The sequence below is a fragment of the Lygodium microphyllum genome, chromosome 27 (genome assembly GCF_053477565.2).
Source record: "Lygodium microphyllum isolate KBCC chromosome 27, Lygodium_microphyllum_v1.1.10, whole genome shotgun sequence".
Classification (NCBI taxonomy): Eukaryota; Viridiplantae; Streptophyta; class Polypodiopsida; order Schizaeales; family Lygodiaceae; genus Lygodium; species Lygodium microphyllum.
Window position 1 is genome coordinate 102,256,893 of NC_141161.1, and position 26,676 is coordinate 102,283,568.

Sequence of the window (26,676 nt, forward strand, 5' to 3'; positions counted from 1 at the left end):
TTTCCAGTTTGATGCTAACTTCCTCGTTTTTCTGAATATTTGTACCGATATAGATCTCTCCCAAATGAACCACTGCCAATTTTGCGCCCTAGCCTGTAATGTTCGGAATGCCAGTTCCTCCTTCTTTTTCCAGATTAGCTTCCCCTTCTTTTTCTGTCCCATACGCTTCCTTTTCCCTCCTTCTTTAGCTTTTTAAAAATCCCCCCTTTAGCCTCTTTCTTTCGTGTTTTCTTTTCCCCTTTTGTTTCCTCTCAAATTAGCTTCCCTCTAGAATCAGAAAAGCACCAAGGAAAAGTAGCCCCAAAGTAGCCACGGGCTGTAATGCCAAAGAACCTCAATCGAAAGTGTTCCCACTCGGAAGAAAAGCACAATTTCAGCATCACATGTGTGTGTAATGTAGAAAGAGATGGATAAACAAGATATCCACCGTTCCATTCTCAGTTGTGAGGAAAAACAGTTCACCTCTTGAGGAAACTTATGCTTGTTTCTTCTGTAAAATTGAACATGAACCAACTGAAAGAAAAATGTTCAAGCAAAGCAAAGCACAACGTCTACATCAAAATATGCACAAAGTAACAAATCTCATGCACAACTTTTGGGTGGTTTTCACACCTCGAATGCGCAGCAATACGACATCCATCCCCTCTAATCCTACGCATCTTCCGGATGGGCCAACTACCTATGATCATTATCATCAAGATCCACAAACAGATCAATCTCTTCGTTATGCATTTCCGGTAGATCAACAAGATTATCTGTCATATCATCTATCTCTTCCATTGGAGTTTCTTGTGGTTGCTCTTCTCTTGAAAATTCTTCCAATGCATAATCCTCATCATTTCTTTTCTTGAAAATCTTGATTCTTTTTCCAGCAATAGGCACTCTAAGCACTGTCCCATCCAATTCTGTCAGCTCATATGTTGCATTATCAAAGACATGTCTGACTATGTACGGCCCAAACCATCTTTTCACCATCTTTCGAAGTGCAGTATGCTGATTTTCAAGGCTGCTATCAAAGACCAATACCCAATCTCCCTCTTTTATTGCTCTAGGCCGCAAACGATGTCTGCTGTCAAACCTGTCCTTATTCCTTAGTCTAGCAACCTTCAACCTGTCAATAGCTAGCTGAATATCCTCTGGTCTCCTCTCCAACTGTCGAATCCGAAGAGCTAAGAGCTCTTCTCTTGTCAAATCCTCCTGCCAAGGTAAAACTGACCAAGTCAAAGCACAAGTCTCAATCGGCATAATAGGTTTCTGACCATACATCAACTCTACAGGCATATATCCTGTGGTAACACTATGAGTCGTACTATCAGCCCACAAAGCAAATGGTAGAAGTCTCGGCCATTCTCCAATCCGTCCTCTGTATGCTTTGGCTAATGCTTTCACTATCGGCAGATGCCCTCTTTCACTCTTTCCATTTCCCTCTGGATTATATGCTGTGGTTAGAGCCAATTTGATTCCTAGCTGAGAGAAAAACTCCCTAGCTTCATCTGCATCCAATTCACCACGATCCGCAGTGATCTTACCCACACAACCATACCTGCAGAAAATTTCCTCCAATAAGAACTTACACACTGCACTAGTGGTCTTCGTTCTCAAAGATCTGCCCTCAACATGATTAGTAAGATCCTCTCTAGCCAAAACAATGTATCTCATCTGCCATAGACCCATAGACATGAACCAAATCAACTACCCACTTATAATGAATGCATAGCGGATAGGTCAGATGAAGCTCATCTCGATGACGCACTACTGAATACATCTGGCAGTCTCTGCAAGTCTCAACAAAGTGAGAAACATCTCTATACATGCCTTTCCACCAATATTTCTCCTTGATTTTCTCATAAGTAGCCCACACTCCTCTATGACCAGCCCAAGGACTTTCATGAAACTCCCTCATCACTTGCAACTGTGTCTCTCTATCGCAGACAACCCGCAAAGGTAATCCGCCTCTTTTCTTCAGATGCTTCCAAAGAAATCCGTCCTTGAGAAAATAACCATAGGCTTTCCTTCTGATCTTCTTGAACTCTTCATCTGTCCATTCATCTCTTTTGCTTAGTGTACTAAGGTACCTGCCAATCTGCAACCAATCTCCAACATAAAGTTCTTCTATGAAAGCCACAATATCATAGACATGACAAACATGATCAACCATAGTGGCTGAAATTTCTGCATCATCTTCTTCTGCAAGTAGAGTCTCCTCATCATCATATCTGGCTCTAGACAACATATCTGCCACTGGATTATCCTTCCCTGCTATGTGTTTAAATTCCAGATTTAATGACTTGATGTATGCAATCCATCTCAACATGGCTATATCCGGAGTAGAGCAACTCGTGATCATGCCAATCAATGGCAAGCAATCTATCTCTACCACAATTGAAGCTCCAATAAAGTACTCCTTGTCACATTTGAGAGCCGTGACAATCCCCAATAACTCCCTCTTGATTTGCGGATATCTCCTCTGTCTCTCGTTTAGGACTTTCGCCCCAAACCGAATAGCATACCTATTTCCATCTGCATCATCTTGACCCACAGCCCAACCTATGCCAATTGGACTAGTGTCAACTGTTAACACAATAGGCCTATCACAATTATAATCCGCTTTCCTGAGAGTAGGAGCATTCTGCAATAACTTCTTCAATTTTCGCATGGTTTTAGTGTGGCTCTCATCCCAATAGAATTTCTGCCCCTTTCGAAGCAGCTGATACAAACAATCTGCAATGTGTGCAAAATGAGGTATCCAAATCATATAAAACACACAAGCACCAATGAATCTCCGTACCTTTGAAGTGGTAGAACAATACTCCGCAATCTTGTCTATAGCATTCACCTTATCAGGTGAGGGTTTCCTGCCATAATATCCACACATATGTCCAACAATGACAACCTCATTCACTCCAAAAATAGATTTTTGCCCTGAAAGTGTCAAGTTCACTTCTTCTAACCTGGCCAAAATCTTCTCACATGCTGAAATATGATCAGCCACAAAGTATCTGCATCCCTGCTCATTTAGGCTCTCATTCTTCTCTTCTTCTGCACATCCCTTAATGGGCACATCATCCAAGAAAGGCATAGTAAGCTGAGGTATGTAATCACGAAGGACCTTATGCATGGCATTCATCATATGCGCAACAGAATTAGTGGCACCTTGAGGCAAGGTACACATCCTGACAAGCCCAATAGGAGTTCTCATGGTGGTTATGTCCCTGCTTTCCAAAGCCAGCTGAAACTGATCATATCCTGAATACAAATCACCCAAAGAATAGATGGCACGTCCAGCAAATGCCTCTGCAAACTCATCCACAACTGGACCTATACCAACATTCCTGATAGTAACTCTGTTCACTGGCTGCATGTCCTGAATAAATCGGAGAGTACCATTCTTCTTTGGAACTGTAAACCACCTGTTTGAGTATGGTGCAGATGAAGGCTCAAGGATTCCCATCTTGATTTTCTCATTCAATAAATAAATTAGCTTTGGCAAGTGTGCTTTAGGCACTGGAATAGGTCGGAGATTCCATGGGATATGAGGAATAGTAAAAATGACCATAGGAGCAACAATATCAGGATTCACACATCCAATCTCATGTGGGACAAAAGCAAATCCCCTTCCATGACGCTCAAGCATCTCCTGAAAGCATTGCTTCTCCATGGGTAACAAGAAATCACCATTTCCAATTTTCAATTCAACAAGAGACTCTGCTGAAAATTTATGACCAATATGCTCCGGATTCCTCAAAATTTGCTGTTTAGCAGCCCTCTCTATTTGCTGATCACTGTCAGGTGGAAGCGGTACAGCAACCGGCTTCACCTTCTTATCCACAGTTTTGTATTTCGTGTCAACCCTGGCTTCATTATGCTCTTCTGCATTACATAAACCTTGCTGTAAATCAGCAGTTCTGCACTCCAATGACTGAATATTCTCAGCCCTCTGCTCTATGGACTGCATAGAAGCAGCCCCAAACTCTGAATGCTGAAATATTTCAGCAGTAAACTCTGTTGGCTGAAAATTTTCAGCCCTCTGTCTCTCTGAAAGCTGATCATAACCAGCTGGAAGCTCTGTTTGCTGAATTTCTTCAGCACTCAACACTCTTTGCTGAGTTTCCTCAGCCTCTGACTCAATCTGTGACACAAAATCTGCAATTTCATGAAACATGTCCAGGGATTGCACTAATACATTACCATGACAATTCAGCATATCAGTTTTCAGCATATCTCCCATCTCTATCATCGTATCTGCACAAATCACACTGTCATACATCCCATCTATGTGCTCATCATCCTCCAAAATTCCTGCATTTTTCAAATTTTTCTCCTTCCTGCATATATACTGCCTGGCAGCTCTAGGCAACCTAGAAGTCTTCTGATAACTCATCGAACTGTTTGCTGAAATCCCAACAAAACCGGAGGAGAAAACACCGCTGCCAGGAGGCGAGAACTCCAATCTCCTTTGCTCTGTACCACCGTCGTCTCGCGAAACGGCGGTACCTAATGAAAACCCGAATCCCTCACAGTGGGCAAAGGTGCATCTCTGAGAGTATCTCTGTTTCTAACATGGTTCACATATACAGTCATAAACTGAACTGCTCTCATACCATCTTTACTGCGAATCCGTGCATAAGCAGATCCATCATCCATGACCTTTGTTTCCATGCGCATCTCTGTAATGAATGGCTGACCAAGAATTATGGGATAAGAGCATGAATCCTACACAAAGAAATGAAAATCCTCCTCTACATCACCAATAGAAACCCTGACACTAGGACATGCAGCATACAAATCACCTGCAGTGTTATTGGCGGCTCTCATACGCCACCCATGCTCTACATCCATAGGCCATCTGTTACTCTCATAAACTCCACGAACTATGAGATTAATCTCTGAACCATGATCAACCAATGCAACATAAGGCACCTATTTCTCTCTAATCTTTACCATCGTCTCTGTAGTTGCCCTAGCCCAATGGCTCCGCGAAAAGTGACTACGCGGTATCATGACAGGCTCATCAATTTCAGCATAATGCATAGGCTGAACCCTCTTCTCTACCTGCGGAAAAACAGAAGCATTATCAACCATAACCTCATCATCATCCTCATCCAACTCCCCAATCAAAACTCCCTGTGTATCAGTGGTAGACAATGCATGTCTTTTCCTCTTCAAGACTTCCTGAAACTGATCCTGAAACTCTCTTTTTGAGATGCCCAAAATCTCAGAAATAGTGAAAGTCACCTCACTGCCAAGTATCTTATCATTAAAGATTTTCTTCATGTCTGTAGATGTCTCAATATCGGACATCAATCTGAATCCTGGATGCTTTCTCTCTCTAGGCTCTTGCCTCTTTTCTCTCTTTTGAACATCCTCCATCTGTCGATCTGGCCCTGGTCTTGAAGACGGTCCCTCAGTAGGTGGAGAAACAAACTCACCCCCTCTAGTCTTCTTAGCTGCACTTGGATTTTCTTCATCCCTCTTACGCTTCTCCTCAACAAGTACATCTGCACCATGAGATTTAGCCAAATAAGCATAAATAGAGTACCTGTCAATAGGCGAGTCCCAACCTGTCTCTGATCTGATGCTAGAGCCTGCACTAGTCAAAATAGTTTGCTGAATTTTCCCCTTGTTTGCAGTCTCCATAGCATAAGTCCATAGTGCGGACTGAGTCTCTGATCCCTTCTCAATCTGTACTCCATATGCAGAAGCATTACCTCTAGCTGTCACATAAGAAGTACGCGCAGCCATGTCCTCCACTAACTTCTTCATTCCACCTTTACCAAAGTTGGTAGCAAGTGGAGCTCCTGTCTCAGTCAACCAAATCTTACCATCTTGCCCCCAATATACCAAATTCTGCCTCCTTGCATCCTGGAAAGATTCACAATCCCTGCAATGCTGATGCCCCGTACTATCACACCAAATACATCTCCGATCTCTCCTAGGTGCACTAGGAGCACTCCTAGGTGCAGTAGGAGCACTAGAAGAAGTAGTAGGCACAGTTGAAGCAAACTGCTCCTTCAACTTTCCCACTAACTCCGCTTTGACTGACTCAAGTGTCAAATCTGTGATGCCTTTGATTATGTCATCAAGAGAGGTAGGCACCGATGGAGCGGATGGTTTTGGAGCAGAAGGTGTAGGCATCAGTCGTGGAACAGGAGGAATAGGTGGAATAGAAACAAGTAGGCACTGGCATAGGCCAAGAAACTGGCTGAGGAGGAGAAGAAATAACAGGGATAGAAGTAGGCATAGGAATTGATGATGGTGTAGGTGTCATGGAACCATTCTGTAGGCGAGTCTTCCATATCCTCCTCTTGGTCAAAGTCGAGACTGCATCCTGAGCATCCCGCCAATCAGTTTTAAGACCCATAGGCTTCGTGCGATCTTCAAGAAGCTCACCCAATTCTTCTTGAAGAGCAGGATCTGCAGCTTGCAAGAAAAGCTCAACTTTTTCTACATCCAATGCTCTTTGTTCAATGGCATCAAGCTGACTATATGTAACGTGTCCACTAGAATCCTCTAGGACACGTCTTGGCAGTCCATCGGAAGGCTGTCTAGAGAACTCTGCCCGGCACTCCCATGGAATGTTACGGGTTTTGTAATCTAGGTCTTTCCGCGTCTGCCACGTAGCGGAAGTGTCCTGGCCGTTTCCCACTTAGGATCGACCGGAATTAAGGTTTTCTAGTTTGGTCATTAGCTAGCAGCAACTAGCGTCAGACCCGAGCGAACTACTTTACGCAGAAACGCCAGGTCCGAAGCGGATTCACGCTGCACTTGGTTCAAGGAGAATGGGAAACGAGAGGGATGCAAGGCTCGACCTCTCTGCCATAAGGCATAGTCCCATTCCGTTCCCCTAAAACAGCGTGAATTGGGTAATAGTTAATTCTAAGTCATCGTTCTCGTTACTTGTTTTGGAGATGACGATCATCCTCTGTTTGCCGAAGACTTTGAGAAAAGTTCCCAGCTAACCGGGACCACCCATCCATCGGACGGACCCATGGTCCATCCTCCGCACTTTCCTCGGTTTGTTTTAGTTATGTAATTACCTACCACATTAGTTTGACATATAACAAACAGCTTCTTTGATTAACCCTGTTATGCACTGGTTCCTTCACGTAATCTTATCACAGGACATAAAGAAAAACAATGCCAAACAACTTCTTTGTTATCATTTTATCCTTTTATCTTTGAAATACAAGGAGTTCCGCCCGTAGGCGTATTCATAATCCGCCCGAAGGCTATCCAGTAATCCACCAGGGATCACTAATCCAAGTTTCCGCCCCTAGACTAGTATGCGGGCCTCGAGATCCAATCCCGAGTCACGTTAGCCTCTTGTGCAGGGCCCGGAAGGCGAGGGATTTACGGCCAGAGCCCCCTCTGGCACCCAAGCGTCCTCCTGCTCCAAGTAGAACTCAACGGAGAGACCTCTCACGGCGGGTTCGGTCCACGTTCCCGGCGCGGTTAACAACCCCCTTGGTTAGGGTCAGGCAGGCAGTCGGGGGTAACTGAAGCTGCCTCTCCCTTCAGGCCTTCAACCTGAAGTATTTAGATATCTTTTCATCCTTTAGTTCATTGAGCAAACAATGCAAATAGTGCTTTCTAAACTGTTACAAGCACAATCAATTCCAATGGTCGTTTAGCTGGCAAACTGTTAAGGAGTGACTCCTTTTCTCCGAATGCAACCCGCATTCGATCCGGAACCAATTGCAGTTTGGCAAGATTCCTATCATTCTTGGGTTAGGGTCATACCCTACCAATACTTTAGGTTTGGTTATGGTAGATTCCAGCGACCATGTCACTTCAATCTATTGATTGGTCAATTGCTTCCAGGCAAATACCTAACTTTCCTTTTCCTTAGCAACTATTTCCCAGGAAAGGTGATGTAACAGGATGTTTACTCATCCTTTTGTAGGTTAACTTAGCCCAATAACTTGCCAACATCATTTCCAAGAAATGACAAAACTCTCTCGTGGACAAATCTCAAGTCTATGCGATGTTGCAACTTTTTGTACATGTGTTGTATCTATTCCACGGGATCATTTCACCCATTGAATGGCGTATTCAGGTTACGGAATTAACTTCAGGCGAGTAGCAGGGTTTAGGGTGTCTTCTTACCCAACCCATTCCTAATTATATTGGTCCACGGTCCTAGGAATTTCCAACCCAGTCGGAGTTTCATCATTTGAACGAATGATCCTTAGGATAAAACCTTAGATCATTTTATGCATGAGCATCCAATTGATTCGACATCTCGTGAATGTGTGTAAGATCTTTGGGTTTGCGGGTTTTGACTTGGCAACCAGTGTAAAACTGGGTCGAATTCTTATTGCACTAAACCCTAGTTAGCACTTGAGATACCTATCATATCGACCCAACCATGTCCATAAGAATCCTTGTGGTTTAGGTGACTTTAGTCAACTCAATATACTTGTCTTGCGTCACGGATGAACCTTTCCTAAAGGTAATAAACTAGATCTAGTGGAGATTAATAGTTACAATTACACCAATACGTGTAAACATGCGATTCACTGCTTCTACGCATCACATGGTTCACAATAACCCTATCCTTCCTTGGTAAGGTAAAAATGCCTGATAACCTGGACACTAACTTTCCTAGGTCCTACTAGGACTTACATCAAATAGTCATGCCTACAACCTTATTGTCTATACTTAGAATCTTATGCTTTGACTCCTAAATGCGGCTCCTAATGAATGACATTTTTGCATGATGACTATGCAATACGCAACGTTCTCCTAGCTACAATGAAGTTCATACAAAACTACAGCTAGTGATAATTTATTCCATTTTACATGCCACTTGCAAGCCCATAAGATCATTTCCGTACTCTCTTCTATTTCTTTTGGGATAATATCTTATGGGTGTTAACTTTTCCTCATGAAATCATTACGAGGAGGATGTTGCCTAACATGCGGCACATACTTATTCCTACCATGTCTAAGAAGAAAAAATGCACTTATAAATTCCATTTCTTTGCCTAAGTAATATATGTTTAGACTCATTACTTTGATAATGTACCAAAATAGCATCATGCAGCTAGTCTCCTAAGGCGGGCAACCCGTTTCGAATTCATGACATACTTCAACCTTGCCTAACGTTTCAAGAGATACTTTATCAAATGTCTTTTTACCACTGCCACATGCATTAAAATAAGCGTAAAATGCATTCTTCCCTATGGAACTAAGCGCACCTAATCATTTCTTTAAGCGAAAATAAACTTGAAAGAACCTGGACTTGTGGGCTCGGGGAGATATCCACTTGTATGCTCGGAGATGAACCTCCCGCAGTCGCACCTTGTGATCTTTTTGGGGCCATCGTAGATGTAGAGGATTTGGGCTCGGGTTTTGTCCTTACCCCTTTATGGCTCTCAAAATTTCATTCGAGTCTTGGCAAGTAGTCTCAAAATATGTTTACTTCTCCCTTATGTAGGAATACCCCTTTATAGGGTATGGATTTTTGGATCCCGGAAAGCTCGTGGAAACGGCTTATGGGACCTAGTGGGAAGGGGGCTTATGAAAGCCCCCTTAGAAGCTTCTTAAGAAGCTTCTAAGAAGCTTCTAGTCGTCAGCAGCAACGTCGATGGGGGGGGGGGTCGTGATCCAGGCGGGGCGGCGGATTGTGGCTGTATGGCGGTCGTGGCGGCGAACTATGGCGGCTGGCAGACTGTGGCGGCAGCGCGGCGGCCTCCCTCCAGCTCCGCGACCTCCTGCAGCACGGAGACCTCCCTCTCCAGCACGGCCCTCCCTCTCACGCTTTCCCTCCCACGCTTTTCCTCCCACGCTTTCCCTCCTACGCTTTTCCTCCCACGCTTTCCCTCCCCCCTGACCCCCTGGGGGGGGGGGGGGTTTATAGGCCTTGGGGGGGGAAAGAGGGCCTCCACACGCGTGGAGGACTCCTCCTCATGCAATCCGACTCACTCCTCCTTGGCCATTCCTCCCCACACTCCCACTCCTCCAGCCATGCATCGGCTGGGGGAAAGGGATAATAATTAAAAAAAATTTGCCTAAAAATCTCCAAATTGCCCCTTCAAAAAGGGTGTTCCCTCGCGGCTTTTACGGTCTTCAACCTCAGCCTCTTATTTACAACGCGGAGGCCTCATTTTTTTGAGCGTGCATGGTATGGATTAAGCTACCACTAATACGATGTAGGGGATAACCTTGCACAGGATTTACACGACGTGCGGGAAGTCAATATTTACGGTACGCAGTGTGCGGAAATATTACATTCTCTCCCCCTTGGAAGAATCGAGATGTCCTCATCTCGAGATAAACTGGGGATATTGAAGATTGAGAGAGCTTTCATCCATCCAGGTAGCATCCTCTTCAGGATAATCTTTCCACTGGACGAGGCATTCTTTCAAGGTTCTAGATCTCAATTGTCTCTCCACGACATCTAAAATCTTTTCCAGTCTTAGTTCAAGGACTCCTTGACTAGGCATTACAATTTGTTGGTCATCAAGTACATGATTTGGGTTGGGTACATATTTTTTTAAGAGACTAATATGGAATACATTGTGAACTTTTAGGTTATCAGGAAGTTGCAATTTATAAGCATTGGGTCCCAGGCATTTGAGGATTTTATACGGTCCACAATACCTTGGACTTAGCTTCTTGCATTCACCTAGAGATAGAGAACTCTTTTTCGGCCGTACACGAATGAAGACCATGTCTCCTTCTCCGAAGACCCTCTCTTGGCGTTTCAAATCCGCATATGCCTTTTGTCTATCTTTGGCTGCTTGTATATCTTGTCTTATTGACCTTATTTGGTCATCCATGTCCTCCAACATTTGTCTTGAAGCTTCCACCCTTAGGGTAGGATAAAAAAAATTTAGGGGACTTCGACAATCATGACCATACAATGCCTGGAAAGGCGTCATTTGAATGCTCTGCTGGTAAGAAGCATTGTAAGCAAATTCTACTAACGGCAAGTATTGAATCCATCTCTTCGGTTCCAGACAGCAGTAAGCCCTAAGCATATCCTCAATGATTTGATTTACTCGTTCTGTTTGTCCATCCGTTTGGGGATGGTAGGCAGTGCTAAAACAGAGCTGAGTTCCAATAGCTTCAAAGATAGCTCTCCAAAAGTGTGAAGTGAAAAGAGAATCTCGATCGCTAATGATCCTTCTAGGTAACCCATGTAGCTTGAATATTTCTTTGATAAACACTCTAGCAATGTCGGAGGCTTTATAGTTTGTCTTTACTGGAATCAGGTGTGCAACCTTAGTAAGCATGTCAACTACAACCATAATGGAGTTGTACCCTCCTTGGACTTGGGGTAAGCCCACCACAAAATCCATACTGATGAATTCCCATTTCATTTGGGGAATGTCAAGTGGTTGCAATTTTCCTGGCATCATGACATGTTCAGCCTTGATACGTTGGCAAGACAAACATTCAGTGACATATTTGAGGACGTCACCTTTGAGCCTCTCCCAATGATAGCTCTTCCTAACTGCATTAAGAGTTTTTGCATAGCCAGGATGTCCTGCGAAAGGGGAGTCATGAGCTTCCCATAATATCTTCTGCTTAAGTGACTGGCTTGTTGGTATACATAACCTTGTTCTGTAATAAACAAGTCCATTATCAGTGGAAAATTCCCGATACTTAGCTTGTGACTTCAGATTCTGCTCTTTGGTAGCTATTTCTTTTATCATGGTTTGGTAGGCTAAGTCATGGCTTGCTTCTTCTTTAGCTAGTTCGAGTATAGGGTTGCTTGGCATAGATACCTTTGTAGCCAGAGATCTGGCCGTTGATGGATTCTGCAAGATTAGGGAGTTTAGGAATGCCTTGCGACTGAGTGCATCGGCAACTACATTCTCTTTCCCTGGTCGATACTTGATTTCAAAATCATATTCCTCCAATACTTCAATCCATCGACGTTGCCTCATGTTGAGCTCGTTCTGGGTAAAAATCCATTTGAGACTCTTATGATCTGTTACTAGAGTAAACTTGTTACCCATCAGGTAGTGTCTCCAAAGCTTTAGAGCATGGATGATAGCTAATAACTCCAGATCATGCGTGGCATAATTCTTTTCGTGACTCTTCAATTTCCTTGAAGAATATGCTACTGGATGACCTTCCTGCATAAGAACACACCCCAAGGCAAGAATGCTGGCATCAGTTACTACCTCGAACTCCTTATTGAGGTCAGGAAGTTTCAGAATAGGTGCTGATACTAAACATTGCTTCAATTGGTCGAAGCTATTTTGCTCGGGAGTTGACCATGTAATAGAAGTCTGCTTCTTTAGTAAGTCGGTAAGAGGTGCTGCAATCAAAGCATAGTTTTTGATAAAGACCCTATACCATCCTGTCAAGCCAAGAAAACTGCGTATTTCTTTGACGGATACTGGTACTGGCCATTCAAGCACATCTCTGACTTTGGCTGGGTCTATTGATATTCCTTCTGATGATACTATGAATCCTAGATATTCAATCTGACGTTTGAAGAATTGCACACTTCTTCATTTTTGCATATAGCTTATGAGACCTCATTGTCTCCAAAACAATCCGTAGTTGAGGTTCATGATCTTCTTCCTGTTTAGAATAGACTAAAATTTCGTCGAAGAAGACAAGCACGAAATCATCAAGATATGGTCTAAAAATATCCTGCATTAATCTATTGAAGGTGGCACGTGCATTTGTAAGCCCGAATGACATAACCAAAAATTCAAAGTGCCCATATCTTGTATTGAAGGCTGTTTTTGGAATATCCTCATCCTTGATCCTGATTTGATAGTAACCTGACCTGAGATCAATTTTGGAGAAGATCTTTGCACCTTGAAGGCGATCGAGAAGCTCATCTATTCTAGGAATAGGATACTTGTTCTTGACTGTTGATTGATTCAACCCACGGTAATCAATACATAGTCGAAATGTCCCATCTTTCTTTTTTTGGAATAGAACTGGAGCTCCCCATGGTGAGTTGCTAGGCCGGATGTAACCCTGATCTAACAGTTGCTTGAGTTGTTCCTTCAACTCAATAGCTTCCGGAATGGACATTCTATAAGGTCTCTTTGCAATTGGCGCAGCTCCAGGTATCAATCAAGGTTTTGAAACCTTTACCTTGATAGTCCGACGGTGTTTGAATTATCGAGAACTGGCGATTCGGCCCCTTCTTGTGTAAAGCAGCATGGACCGTCGCTCTTTCGAATTCCGCTTCCATAGTCGGGTCTTTCCCTTCTTCTGCTTCACATCTTTGCCTATTGGTAATGTAGGCAGCTCTTCCCTTTCCACGGGCGGCGGCTCCCTGACCGCGGCCTGCACCTTGACGGTGTCCTTCGCTAAGCTTGGGACATTGCCTTTTGAAATGACCGAGTTCATTGCAGTGGAAACATCGGATGTTTCGGCCATTACCGTGAGTAGGAACAAAGTTGTTGACGTTATTTGTCCTTGCTTTCTTCCTTTGTCCCTGATTGTGGCCTTGAACTCTCTTAACCTGGGGTCTGAATGCTCCTCTGTTCGGGGTCGCTATAAGACCAATTCTTAATACCCCTTGGTTTAGCTTGCACTTCCTGAATTATAGGTGTTGCTCGGATGAGTGCATCCTGAAGATCTGATGGACGCATAGATTCGAGACGGGTATTTACAGGTGGATTTAAGCCTGCGCAAAATTTGGACACCTGCTGTGTCGTGTCCATTTGTGGCGCATACTTTAAGAGTGAGACAAATTTAGAGTAGTATGCGTCAAGAGTGAGTCCTAATTGTTTTAGCTCATAGAACTCATTCATTTTTTGTGTACGATATGCAGGCGGCAAATATCTCCCTTGCACGGCTTGCTTTAACTTCTCCCAGGTAACAGACCCCTCTGAAATCCCTTGATCCCTGCACCATTGTTTCCACCATAGTCTGGCTTCACCGGTGAGTTTTAATTTGGCGAGCATGGCCTGATTGGTAGGTGCAGTGCCAGCTGCTTTGAAGTAGTCCTCCATAGATTCAATCCAAATCTCAGCGTCCGACTGGACGAATCTTCCTCTCCCGTCAAACTCGGGTGGCTTTATCTGTTTGAGGAGGAACTTCTTCTCCTGGATCACAGTCGTACTTGATGTAGGGGACGAATTTGGAACCTGTACCAAGGGTTGTGCCTGGATAAAAGTTTTCTTAACATTATTATATGATAATTGACATTAGCTTATCTTTAGTTCAGCTATCTCGTAGCTCATGAAGCTATTTAACTTTTTGCAACAACCCTGATGCACAATCGGATAGTGATAAAAAAAGAAGTCCTTATTTATATTTATATGGCGTAGCCTTATACAACATCTCGTGTGATGATAATCCAATCATTACATTTAGTTTGGGGAGAACAACATTGTATTGGATTTGTCTACAGGAACTGTATAATAGTAGGGTTTTGGGTCATGAATCTTTAGGAATCGATAATTCATCGGGAGTTCGGGATATCCTTTCCGTTGGAATCCATACTTCCCATGGCGGCCCAATACCTTAATCCTATCAGCTGGAATTACACGGGTTATTTCCTCATATACATATGAGTTCAATTCAATTCTCCGACCTCGAATATGCAAAGTCGAATTTACGTGAGCTTCCACAAAAATGAACAGCTTCACGACTTTCAAATCTTCCAACCACTTGATCCTCTTCAGGTTGGTCTATAGATAAGCGAACCGGTGGGCAGCTATGTAGTAGATTCCTGAAGACCCAGTCCATCTTCGCTCTATATATAGAGGTGATGGATTATAAATCTGCTCCAAGATGTTCATCATTTCAATTCTCTGCCTATAATGCGGAGAATGCATTGCAGTCATAAACATGATCCGGAACACCAAAAACTTGTTCCACGCCTCGTAATTCTGCAAGACAGTATTGAAGATGAGGAAATGCTTGGACAGGAACAATTTCTTTACTTCATTATTAATGAGATCTCATGAAAAAAAATTCCATTGTTGGTCGGCTCTGATACCAACTGTAACATGTCCACTAGAATCCTCTAGGACACGTCTTGGCAGTCCATCGGAAGGCTGTCTAGAGAACTCCGCCCGGCACTCCCATGGAATGTTACGGGTTTTGTAATCTAGGTCTTTCCGCGTCTGCCACGTAGCGGAAGTGTCCTGGCCGTTTCCCACTTAGGATCGACCGGAATTAAGGTTTTCTAGTTTGGTCATTAGCTAGCAGCAACTAGCGTCAGACCCGAGCGAACTACTTTACGCAGAAACGCCAGGTTCGAAGCGGATTCACGCTGCACTTGGTTCAAGGAGAATGGGAAACGAGAGGGATGCAAGGCTCGACCTCTCTGCCATAAGGCATAGTCCCATTCCGTTCCCCTAAAACAGCGTGAATTGGGTAATAGTTAATTCTAAGTCATCGTTCTCGTTACTTGTTTTGGAGATGACGATCATCCTCTGTTTGCCGAAGACTTTGAGAAAAGTTCCTGGCTAACCGGGACCACCCATCCATAGGACGGACCCATGGTCCATCCTCCGCACTTTCCTCGGTTTGTTTTAGTTATGTAATTACCTACCACATTAGTTTGACATATAACAAACAGCTTCTTTGATTAACCCTGTTATGCACTGGTTCCTTCACGTAATCTTATCACAGGACATAAAGAAAAACAATGCCAAACAACTTCTTTGTTATCATTTTATCCTTTTATCTTTGAAATACAAGGAGTTCCGCCCATAGGCGTATTCATAATCCGCCCAAAGGCTATCCAGTAATCCACCAGGGATCACTAATCCAAGTTTCCGCCCGTAGACTAGTATGCGGGCCTCGAGATCCAATCCCGAGTCATGTTAGCCTCTTGTGCAGGGCTCGGAAGGCGAGGGATTTACGGCCAGAGCCCCCTCTGGCACCCAAGCGTCCTCCTGCTCCAAGTAGAACTCAATGGAGAGACCTCTCACGGCGGGTTCGATCCACGTTCCCGGCGCGGTTAACAACCCCCTTGGTTAGGGTCAGGCAGGCAGTTGGGGGTAACTGAAGCTGCCTCTCCCTTCAGGCCTTCAACCTGAAGTATTTAGATATCTTTTCATCCTTTAGTTCATTGAGCAAACAATGCAAATAGTTCTTTCTAAACTGTTACAAGCACAATCAATTCCAATGGTCGTTTAGCTGGCAAACTGTTAAGGAGTGACTCATTTTCTCCGAATGCAACCCACATTGGATCCGGAATCAATTGCAAATTGGCAAGATTCCTATCATTCTTGGGTTAGGGTCATACCCTACCAATACTTTAGGTTTTGTTATGGTAGATTCCAGCGACCATGTCACTTCAATCTATTGATTGGTCAATTGCTTCCAGGCAAATACCTAACTTTCCTTTTCCTTAGCAACTATTTCCCAGGAAAGGTGATGTAACAGGATGTTTACTCATCCTTTTGTAGGTTAACTTAGCCCAATAACTTGCCAACATCATTTCCAAGAAATGACAAAACTCTCTCGTGGACAAATCTCAAGTCTATGCGATGTTGCAACTTTTTGTACATGTGTTGTATCTATTCCACGGGATCATTTCACCCATTGAATGGCGTATTCAGGTTACGGAATTAACTTCAGGCGAGTAGCAGGGTTTAGGGTGTCTTCTTACCCAACCCATTCCTAATTATATTGGTCCACGGTCCTAGGAATTTCCAACCCAGTCGGAGTTTCATCATTTGAACGAATGATCCTTAGGATAAAACCTTAGATCATTTTATGCATGAGCATCCAATTGATTCGACATCTCATGAATGTGTGTAAGATCTTTGGGTTTGCGGGTTTTGACTTGGCAACCAGTATAAAACTAGGTCGAATTCTTATTGCACTAAACCCTAGTTAGCACTTGAGATACCTATCATATCGACCCAACCATGTCCATAAGAATCCTTGTGGTTTAGGTGACTTTAGTCAACTCAATATACTTGTCTTGCATCACGGATGAACCTTTCCTAAAGGTAATAAACTAGATCTAGTGGAGATTAATAGTTACAATTACACCAATACGTGTAAACATGCGATTCACTGCTTCTACGCATCACATGGTTCACAATAACCCTATCCTTCCTTGGTAAGGTAAAAATGCATGATAACCTGGACACTAACTTTCCTAGGTCCTACTAGGACTTACATCAAATAGTCATGCCTACAACCTTATTGTCTATACTTAGAATCTTATGCTTTGACTCCTAAATGCGGCTCCTAATGAATGACATTTTTGCATGATGACTATGCAATACGCAACGTTCTCCTAGCTACAATGAAGTTCATACAAAACTACAGCTAGTGATAATTTATTCCATTTTACATGCCACTTGCAAGCCCATAAGATCATTTCCGTACTCTCTTCTATTTCTTTTCGGATAATATCTTATGGGTGTTAACTTTTCCTCATGAAATCATTACGAGGAGGATGTTGCCTAACATGCGGCACATACTTATTCCTACCATGTCTAAGAAGAAAAAATGCACTTATAAATTCCATTTCTTTGCCTAAGTAATATATGTTTAGACTCATTACTTTGATAATGTACCAAAATAGCATCATGCAGCTAGTCTCCTAAGGCGGGCAACCCGTTTCGAATTCATGACATACTTCAACCTTGCCTAACGTTTCAAGAGATACTTTATCAAATGTCTTTTTACCACTGCCACATGCATTAAAATAAGCGTAAAATGCATTCTTCCCTATGGAACTAAGCGTACCTAATCATTTCTTTAAGCGAAAATAAACTTGAAAGAACCTGGACTTGTGGGCTCGAGGAGATATCCACTTGTATGCTCGGAGATGAACCTCCCGCAGTCGCACCTTGTGATCTTTTTGGGGCCATCGTAGATGTAGAGGATTTGGGCTCCGGGTTTTGTCCTTACCCCTTTATGGCTCTCAAAATTTCATCCGAGTCTTGGCAAGTAGTCTCAAAATATGTTTACTTCTCCCTTATGTAGGAATACCCCTTTATAGGGTATGGATTTTTGGATCCCGAAAAGCTCGTGGAAACGGCTTATGGGACCTAGTGGGAAGGGGGCTTATGAAAGCCCCCTTAGAAGCTTCTTAAGAAGCTTCTAGTCGTCAGCAGCAACGTCGATGGGGGGGGGGGGGGTCGTGATCCAGGCGGGGCGGCGGATTGTGGCTGTATGGCGGCCGTGGCGGCGAACTATGGCGGCTGGCAGACTGTGGCGGCAGCGCGGTGGCCTCCCTCCAGCTCCGCGACCTCCTGCAGCACGACGACCTCCCTCTCCAGCACGGCCCTCCCTCTCACGCTTTCCCTTCCACGCTTTTCCTCCCACGCTTTCCCTCCTACGCTTTTCCTCCCACGCTTTCCCTCCCCCCTGACTCCCTGGGGGGGGGGGGGGGGGGGTTTATAGGCCTTGGGGGGGGAAAGAGGGCCTCCACACACGTGGAGGACTCCTCCTCATGCAATCCGACTCACTCCTCCTTGGCCATTCCTCCCCACACTCCCACTCCTCCAGCCATGCATCGGCTGGGGGAAAGGGATAATAATTAAAAAAAATTTGCCTAAAAATCTCCAAATTGCCCCTTCAAAAAGGGTGTTCCCTCGCGGCTTTTACGGTCTTCAACCTCAGCCTCTTAGTTACAACGCGGAGGCCTCATTTTTTTGAGCGTGCATGGTATGGATTAAGCTACCACTAATACGATGTAGGGGATAACCTTGCACAGGATTTACACGACGTGCGGGAAGCCAATATTTACGGTACGCAGTGTGCGGAAATATTACACTATACCTCTCTTCGAATTCTCGAATCAACTCCGAAGCAGCGAGACCTTTGTTTGGCATGTAGACCCACTCTCGGAATGACCGCCGAGTAGCCATACTAAAGTCCTCAAGGAAGTATTCTTCTTTCAAGGCCTTCTTAAAATCTTGCCAATGTGTATTTTGAATAAAAAGATCAGTCACTTTTGTCCTCAAAGCAGGTGTGACAAGACGAAGGAAGTACTTACTCATAAGTCCAGGAGGAACTCCAAAAAAACCCATCTTGATCTCATATGTCTTCAAATATGCTGAAACATTACGCCCGTCAAATAGCTTCTTCTCATTCTCAACTGCTTCAATAGCCTTAGTCGCACTGTTTGCATTCTCCTGCTCCGAATAGAGTTGCCTTTGCTGAGACAACTGCTGTTGATGCAATTGTTGTTGCTGCTGCATATACAGTTGTGTTTGCTGATTTTGGAGCTGCATATACATGGACATATTCTGCAAAATCTGCTTTAGATCCTCCGTTGAAGTACTTGACGCAGCAGTCATTGATGGAGCTGAAGTAGATGCAACTGGAGTTGTAGAAGAAGCTTAAATAGAGGCTGAAGTATCTCCCATCCTGAAATTTCTGCGACGCTTTCACGTCGGGTTCACCAAAGATGTCGAAGGGTTTGTGAAAGCAAAGTCGCGTCTTCAGAAGACCTTGATAAATTTCAGGATAAAAGATCGAACAGATGAATAAACAAGATGAGAAAATAATGTCAGGACTCTGTTTTATTTCTGTCAATAAGAGTTTCAAGATTCAAGATGAAGAAATCCGAGTAGCCTCTCGAATGCATAGATCATATATACATTTCAAAGAAAATTTCCAAGAGTATGGTCTTCATTGATGAATAAGAAAGTGGAAGATCATGGATAATTTTCTGATTCAAGTTCCATCATGATGACTATTTACTGATATTGAGATGGCTTATGGTTCCTGGATTATCATCTGTTGCCTTTCAGTTCTTTCAGCCATTAAAGGTCACAATCCATGTCCCAGTGCTGTCATCAAAGATTCTCAGCTATTCAATACCTTATAGATGAATAATCGAGCTATGAACTAAGCTTCAGAATTTCCCTTCTCCCATAAATGGAACGGGGAATATGAAGCCCTTAAATTGACCTTTAATATACCAAAGATGCATGTATCCAACAGCTTCTGCAAGGATTCAAACATTGTTTTACCATCAAATTCCTTTTGTGCTGGGCATACGCTTTTTCTGCAGAACATATATATAACAGGGATACCATTTTCAGCATCATTAAAATTTCTCCAAATAGGTAATATGTAGGTTTTGGTGGTCCAATTTTCAAACAGAAATTGTCTTGTAATTGAAGATCATAAAGAGACAAGGTATGAGGGAATTCAAGTCATCATTCTCAGAGACAGTTTCCTGAACTCTTCTCTATGCCAGCTGTGGACATGGCTAGCCAAAACCACATTTATCTTGCATGAAACCTTGGATGTTTTACACATGAGCCATACATTGTACATCAGTGTTGACTCCCTAAAAAATTTAATAAATACAGGATGCTGTCAAGCCCCAGCCCCCTATCAATATGGATGACCTGACTCTGCACGAAGCCTCCTCAGGATTAGCTGCCGTATCCACAATGGGAAAGGCCTCATGTACAAGCTCAGCCAGAACTCAGAATAAGAGCAATACATAGTTTTCCAAAACTTGGGCAGAAATTGCAAACAGAATCATGATTGGGATGCCCTCACAACGTGGCTTGATGGTCCTTTTTGAGAAAGAAACAAGGTGGTCCAACAGCGAGCCATAACAATGATATATCACAGCAATTCTGTGAGGCGGGTCGGGTTGAAGAGCTTGTGTGTGTCAGCATCTGTCGCAGCCGCCCGTGTCAGAGAAGCCCCCATGTCCCAACGACTTTTCTTTGTCTTGAATTCTCTTCCCCCACAGCAGCATTCGTGTAGCGCTTTCTACTTTATCGCCTCAGATAGAATTATTCAAGCTCCATCGATCACTACTCCTCTTCTTCGATATTCAAATTCGTGATCTTCAGCCGCAGAGCACCGTTCCTCTTCTTCCCATATCGACGTCCCCTGCACATTCGTCTCTGACATCATCTTCCCTCCTTCCACCTCAGTGTAATTCCTCTCCTTCAAGCAACAGAGTACCCTCCCCATCAAGCCGAACTGGTAGAGAGATTGTAGCCTCAGAGATACTAGTGATCACTATTCCTCCTTTCAATATTCTGATTTCCCCCAAATTCGTGAAAACACAATCACTTCCCCCTCAAATCGGCGTCTCTCCTTGTCCTCCTCCCGTCGATCCTCAATGCTCTGTTTCTCCTTCATCTTCATTAATTCATATTCTCATAGTCTACGTCGACTTGCTGTATAGCTTCGGCTTCTCCTTCGCCTCCTTTGTTCTCCGTCCCTGTCCTCTAGCAGAGTACCTTCCTCCTGTTCGTCCCCTCTCTGAACTCTGTTCCTCCTTGAAGGATTTTGTAAATCTTAGACTCGTATAACAATTGGGGGTGTTTTGTCTTAACACTTTCCAGTTTGATGCTAACTTCCTCGTTTTTCTGAACATTTGTACCGATATAGATCTCTCCCAAATGAACCACTGCCAATTTTGCGCCCTAGCCTGTAATGTTCGGAATGCCAGTTCCTCCTTCTTTTTCCAGATTAGCTTCCCCTTCTTTTTCTGTCCCATATGCTTCCTTTTCCCTCCTTCTTTAGCTTTTTAAAAATCCCCCCTTTAGCCTCTTTCTTTCGTGTTTTCTTTTCCCCTTTTGTTTCCTCTCAAATTAGCTTCCCTCTAGAATCAGAAAATCACCAAGGAAAAGTAGCCCCAAAGTAGCCACGGGCTGTAATGCCAAAGAACCTCAATCGAAAGTGTTCCCACTCGGAAGAAAAGCACAATTTCAGCATCACATGTGTGTGTAATGTAGAAAGAGATGGATAAACAAGATATCCACCGTTCCATTCTCAGTTGTGAGGAAAAACAGTTCACCTCTTAAGGAAACTTACGCTTGTTTCTTCTGTAAAATTGAACATGAACCAACTGAAAGAAAAATGTTCAAGCAAAGCAAAGCACAACGTCTACATCAAAATATGTACAAAGTAACAAATCTCATGCACAACTTTTGGGTGGTTTTCACACCTCGAATGCGCAGCAATACGACAACGCGAGCATACAGCATCCGATGTGCGCACCACCCTCGCCCTCACCCTCACCCACACCCTCTATTTCTCTCTTTTCCTATTATGTTTAACATCTTCTCTCTTTTTCTTTCTCCTCTCATTCTCTTTTTTTCTCTCTCCTCTCCCTCTCTCATTTCCTTTTGCTCTCTTCCTCTCCTTCTCTCATTTCTTCTCCCTCCCTCTCCCTCTCTCATTTCCCTATTATGTTTTCGTCTCTCCCCCTCTCTCTCTCCCTCTCCCTCTCTCATTTTCCTATTATGTTTAATGTCTCCCTCCCTCTCTCTCTCCCTCTCCCTCTCTCATTTCCTCTCCCTCCCCCTCTCTTTCTCTCTCCGACAGACGCGCCACGCAAGTATAGAAATTTTTTTAAAAAGTTGTGGCTTTCTTTTCAAACCTGTGCTTTCCTGCATTTTTTGCGCGTTTTCTGCAGTTCGAGCTCGACATCACTACTCGTGTCTATCTATCACTTCATGAAGACAATGAGGCAAGGAAATAAGAGTAAAAAGAGGACAGGAGGAAAGAAGAGCCAAAGAGTAAAGAACAAGAGCCAAACAGCAAGGAAGAGAATAAGATTGAAGCAACTTACCAATTAGGGAAGGGAGAAGGAGGACAAGGAGCTTGCAACCTAGACGCCGCCACCCGTTGGAACAAGCAAAGAAGGTGAGTTCTTATTCCCTCTCTCAATCTTGTTTGCTTTCTCTGTTTGTTTGTCTCTCTCTTCTCTCTCTTCACATGCTGGATCTTGTCATCTATGGAGGTTTTTTAGCTTTGTTTTTTAAGCAAGTTTGAGAAGAAATGGTGAGACTGTGTGCGTCTATTAGCGCGTCCAGATGATAGTGTAGACGCAGCTATAGACGCGGAAATAGACGTGCTGACAGACGCCCACAGAGACGCGTTGACAGACGCGCACAGAGACGCAGGTATAGACGCTGTATGTAATATGTTTTATCTGCACATGGTAATATGATTTTTATTGTGTAGATGTGGAATGTTGGATCCTCCAGCACCCCATTCAATAAGGAGCAATTAATGGGGGAGATGAATAATTAACTTGGTCACCCTCGCACTGTAGAGGAGGTTTTTAGTGTGATGTCTGGGACATCTATCACATCTTTGCCTACACAGGGATCAGCTGAGGTACATGGATTGGCCAAAGCACGTGCATCTTGAGAAGCACGTGTATCGAGTGAGGTAGAGGGTAGTGCATGTCGAGGGAGGAGGGAGAGTGGTGCGGGAGGACGAGGAGGTCGAGGGCTTTGTGGGGGTTGCCTAGGTGGTGGCTCTCGATCACCCTCACCGGAAAATGAGAGAGGTGAGCCTCCACAAATGTACTACTCTATCACTGATGTTGGTGGTATCTTGCATGACTTTGAGGGGAGGGAAGTGATAGCCTACTTGAGGAGTGTCATGTATGCCACATACAAAGATTGCATGATTCCCTACAAGCACCAAAAAAATGGTCTGTGGTAAGAGGTGCTGCGGGTAATACATAAAAGGTACCCTAATCCCGAGAATTCACCTTTTACCGCTTGTCTATTATTTTTCTTCTCTTCCATCTCTTATTCTCTACTTTCTTTTATCTCAGATCCTTGGTGGATACGACCTTTTGACTAAAATCCCTCTGACACCGTGTAGGTGGAATCCCTATGGGTGCTACTCCGAGAGATACCATCCCCGTGGGTACACTAGATGTACTGGGGTCTCTTGGTTATGCCCAGGAGCATGGTCGAAGGTTGGAGAGGACACATCTTAGACATACCCCAAAGGGGTATGGATACCTTGTAGATAACATGACAGGAGTAGTGATCATGAATGATGAGGGGAGGAGGTGATGGCTCGTATGAGAGAGTTGTGCCAACAAGTTGAACAGCACAATGTCTTGGACCATTGGAAGAACATACCTGAGGGGAGAAAGGACTGCATAGTAGCATCCTTGATTAAGGAGTTTTTGGTACCCACCGCCGAAAATAGGTTTTTCACAGGCTAGATGATGGAGTGCATATGTACGTACATGTCACACAGATGATCGAACAAACGCAAGGTACTCAAGAGTGGTGCCTCAAAGCCCGAGTGGCTAGACACAGATGATTCGCAGAGACTTAGGGAGGAGGCTAAAAATTCTCCAAGACATTGGAGAGAGCAGTGCGAGGTAGCGAGGGCATGATATTGGAGGCGGGGGTGGTCCATCATCTTGGGAGTGACAGCCACAGGACTTATTTGGAGGACTTTGTAAGTTTTTCTTTTGTTCTTCTTGCTTTCTTTTTTACAATATTTCTTGTGCTAACAATCGTGTTTCTAATAATTGTATTTTGTATTCTTTGTAGCACTCCATTACAAACCACGATCCCACCGACCTAGAGACTCAATATGCAGTAGAGAGACATAGTCTCATTGCATTGATCGATAGACTATATACATGCGGCGGCCCAGTAGGTTACTCATCTTTCTTGTCCGTAGTTACTATTTTATTAAAATGAATTATATATGGTGGACTGATGTGTAGTTTTTTTTTTGCAGACTCTATTCAACACTCCTTTGTGTCGGGACGAGCTTTCGGATGGCGAGGATCTATAGCTCACGCTTGGATTCATGGAGTGCACATCCTCTTTCTTTTTGGTCCCGTGATTTATGTAGGCATCTTCTATGAACTATGTTATTATCATCATTTTTATCTTGCCATGATTCCATGAGTTTTCATTAGCGATCTTGTATTTATTAGTTTTGCGAGTTCAAGTACATTTTATACTCATTTTGACGACCATTACACACTTAACATGTAATCCATTCTCCCCTGCCACAATTTTGTTTTTCTCTGTAACCATCTCACTATTAGTGTTGTAAATTTACTATGCACATCGATATTGGCATCGGCATATGCATCTAAATGGTCACTAATGGCATTGGTATTGGAGTTGGTATTTGCTCGGTTTTGCAATGCCAATACCAATGCAAATACTGACACCAATACCGATGCCAATAAGGATGCATTCATGGAGACCCTAATATCAATGCATTTAAAGACGATGGGGGAATTTTTTTTAATAAATATTTTCGTCACTTTAAACATCGGTATGAGGCTTGTATCTTGCAGTGAGAGACTCAATAAAAGTTCAGGAAAATGTAACTCAAATGCGAGACATGATTTTTAAAAACCAAGTTTTAATGTGTATCACTTCATGTTCTTATCCAATAGAGGTCATGTAGTTGTAGTACACTAGCAAAGGGTAGGACTACCCCCCAAATGGGTTGAGCTTCACATTTGTGGGCTCTAGAGCTGGACCTAGAGTCCAATGCCCATAATTAAGGATGTTAAAATCAACTCCATCATCAATGAGCACATTAAAAGTACATGTCTTTTGAGCAACGACTGTGACTCATAGATAAGAAGGTTCTATTGCCTCATCATCACTGTCCTCGATCTCTGTGATGGTGGCTACTCTCACCTTGAGGAGTGCCTGTAGCATGGATGGCTTATGTAATGGGTGAGTCATCACGGTGTAGTACTTTTTGAGACGACCACCATTAAAGAAGCTTATGCCATCTCCCTCTAAAGTTTCGAGCTTCACATTGCCAGTTTGACTAATACTATGGACACTGAAAGGCCCTAATCCCATGAATTTTAGCTTCTTCTTCTGGCCTTTCACTGAACATAGCAACACTAGGTCCCCTTGCTCAAAGAGTTGGTTTGAAATAATTGTCATACCTTGTGTCTTGGATAGATGCTCCAACTCTACAAAGTGTTCGGTCTATACATTTTTTCCTTTCCATCAGTCTTGTACTGCCACTCTCAAGCCAGGGATGAAAAACTCTACTGGCAGAATTGCTTTAGTTTCATAGGTCAACTTGAAGGCATTTTCCCAACGGCTCTCTTATAGGTTCTCCTATAGGCTCATAGTGTTGCCATAAGTTTAATATCCTACTCACTACCCAAAGCCGAGACTACCTTACTCACAACGTTCATTAGGATCTTTTTTGTGGACTCCGCTTGACCGTTAGCTTAAGGGTGGCGAGGTGACGATTTCCTATGGATGATCAAAAAGGTTGAGAGCAAGTGGGCAATCGCTTGATGAAATGAGTGCCTTGGTCACGAACTAGTTCGATGGGGCACCCGAATTGTGAGATTATTTGCTCCCAAAGAAACTTAGTTGTGTTTCTAGCATAATTCTTTCTTGTGGCTTGAGCTTTGGCCCATTTTATAAGCTAGTTCGTCGCCACAATGATGTATTTGGCTTGGGAGAACTGTGTTGTGGGACTGATTGGCCCAATGAAGTCAATGCTCCATTTTTTGAATGGCTAGCATGCTATGATTGGGGTAGACTCCATTTTTTCCTCACAAATAGGAACCTTAGTCCTTTAATACTTGTCGCAATGCTTTACCAATTTAGTTGCATTACGCAAGAGGGTGGGTCACCACACTTGAGATTGTAGCACCTTGCAGGCCATAGTATCACCATTGAAGTGTCCTCCAGCAATTCTACCATGTGCTTTTGTTAACACATCATGCATTTCATGATGGCATGTGTATCTCCATAACAAGCCATCTTGTATTAACCTATAGAGTTGGCCAACGATCAAATGATAGGGTTGAGTTTTAACAATAAGGCATCTTAGCCTAGCCTTTTCAATAGGCCTCTCTGGTAGTCTATGCTCTGGGACGTGGACTATGTCATCAGGGCCAGTAAGGTGTCAAGTCAGCTCTGAATAAATCCTTCTCACTGGACACGATAAAGAGGTGTGCATCGGGTAGGTCATCTGCATAATGCCATGTCTAGCGATCTCTCTTGTGGGTATGTGGGACATGTA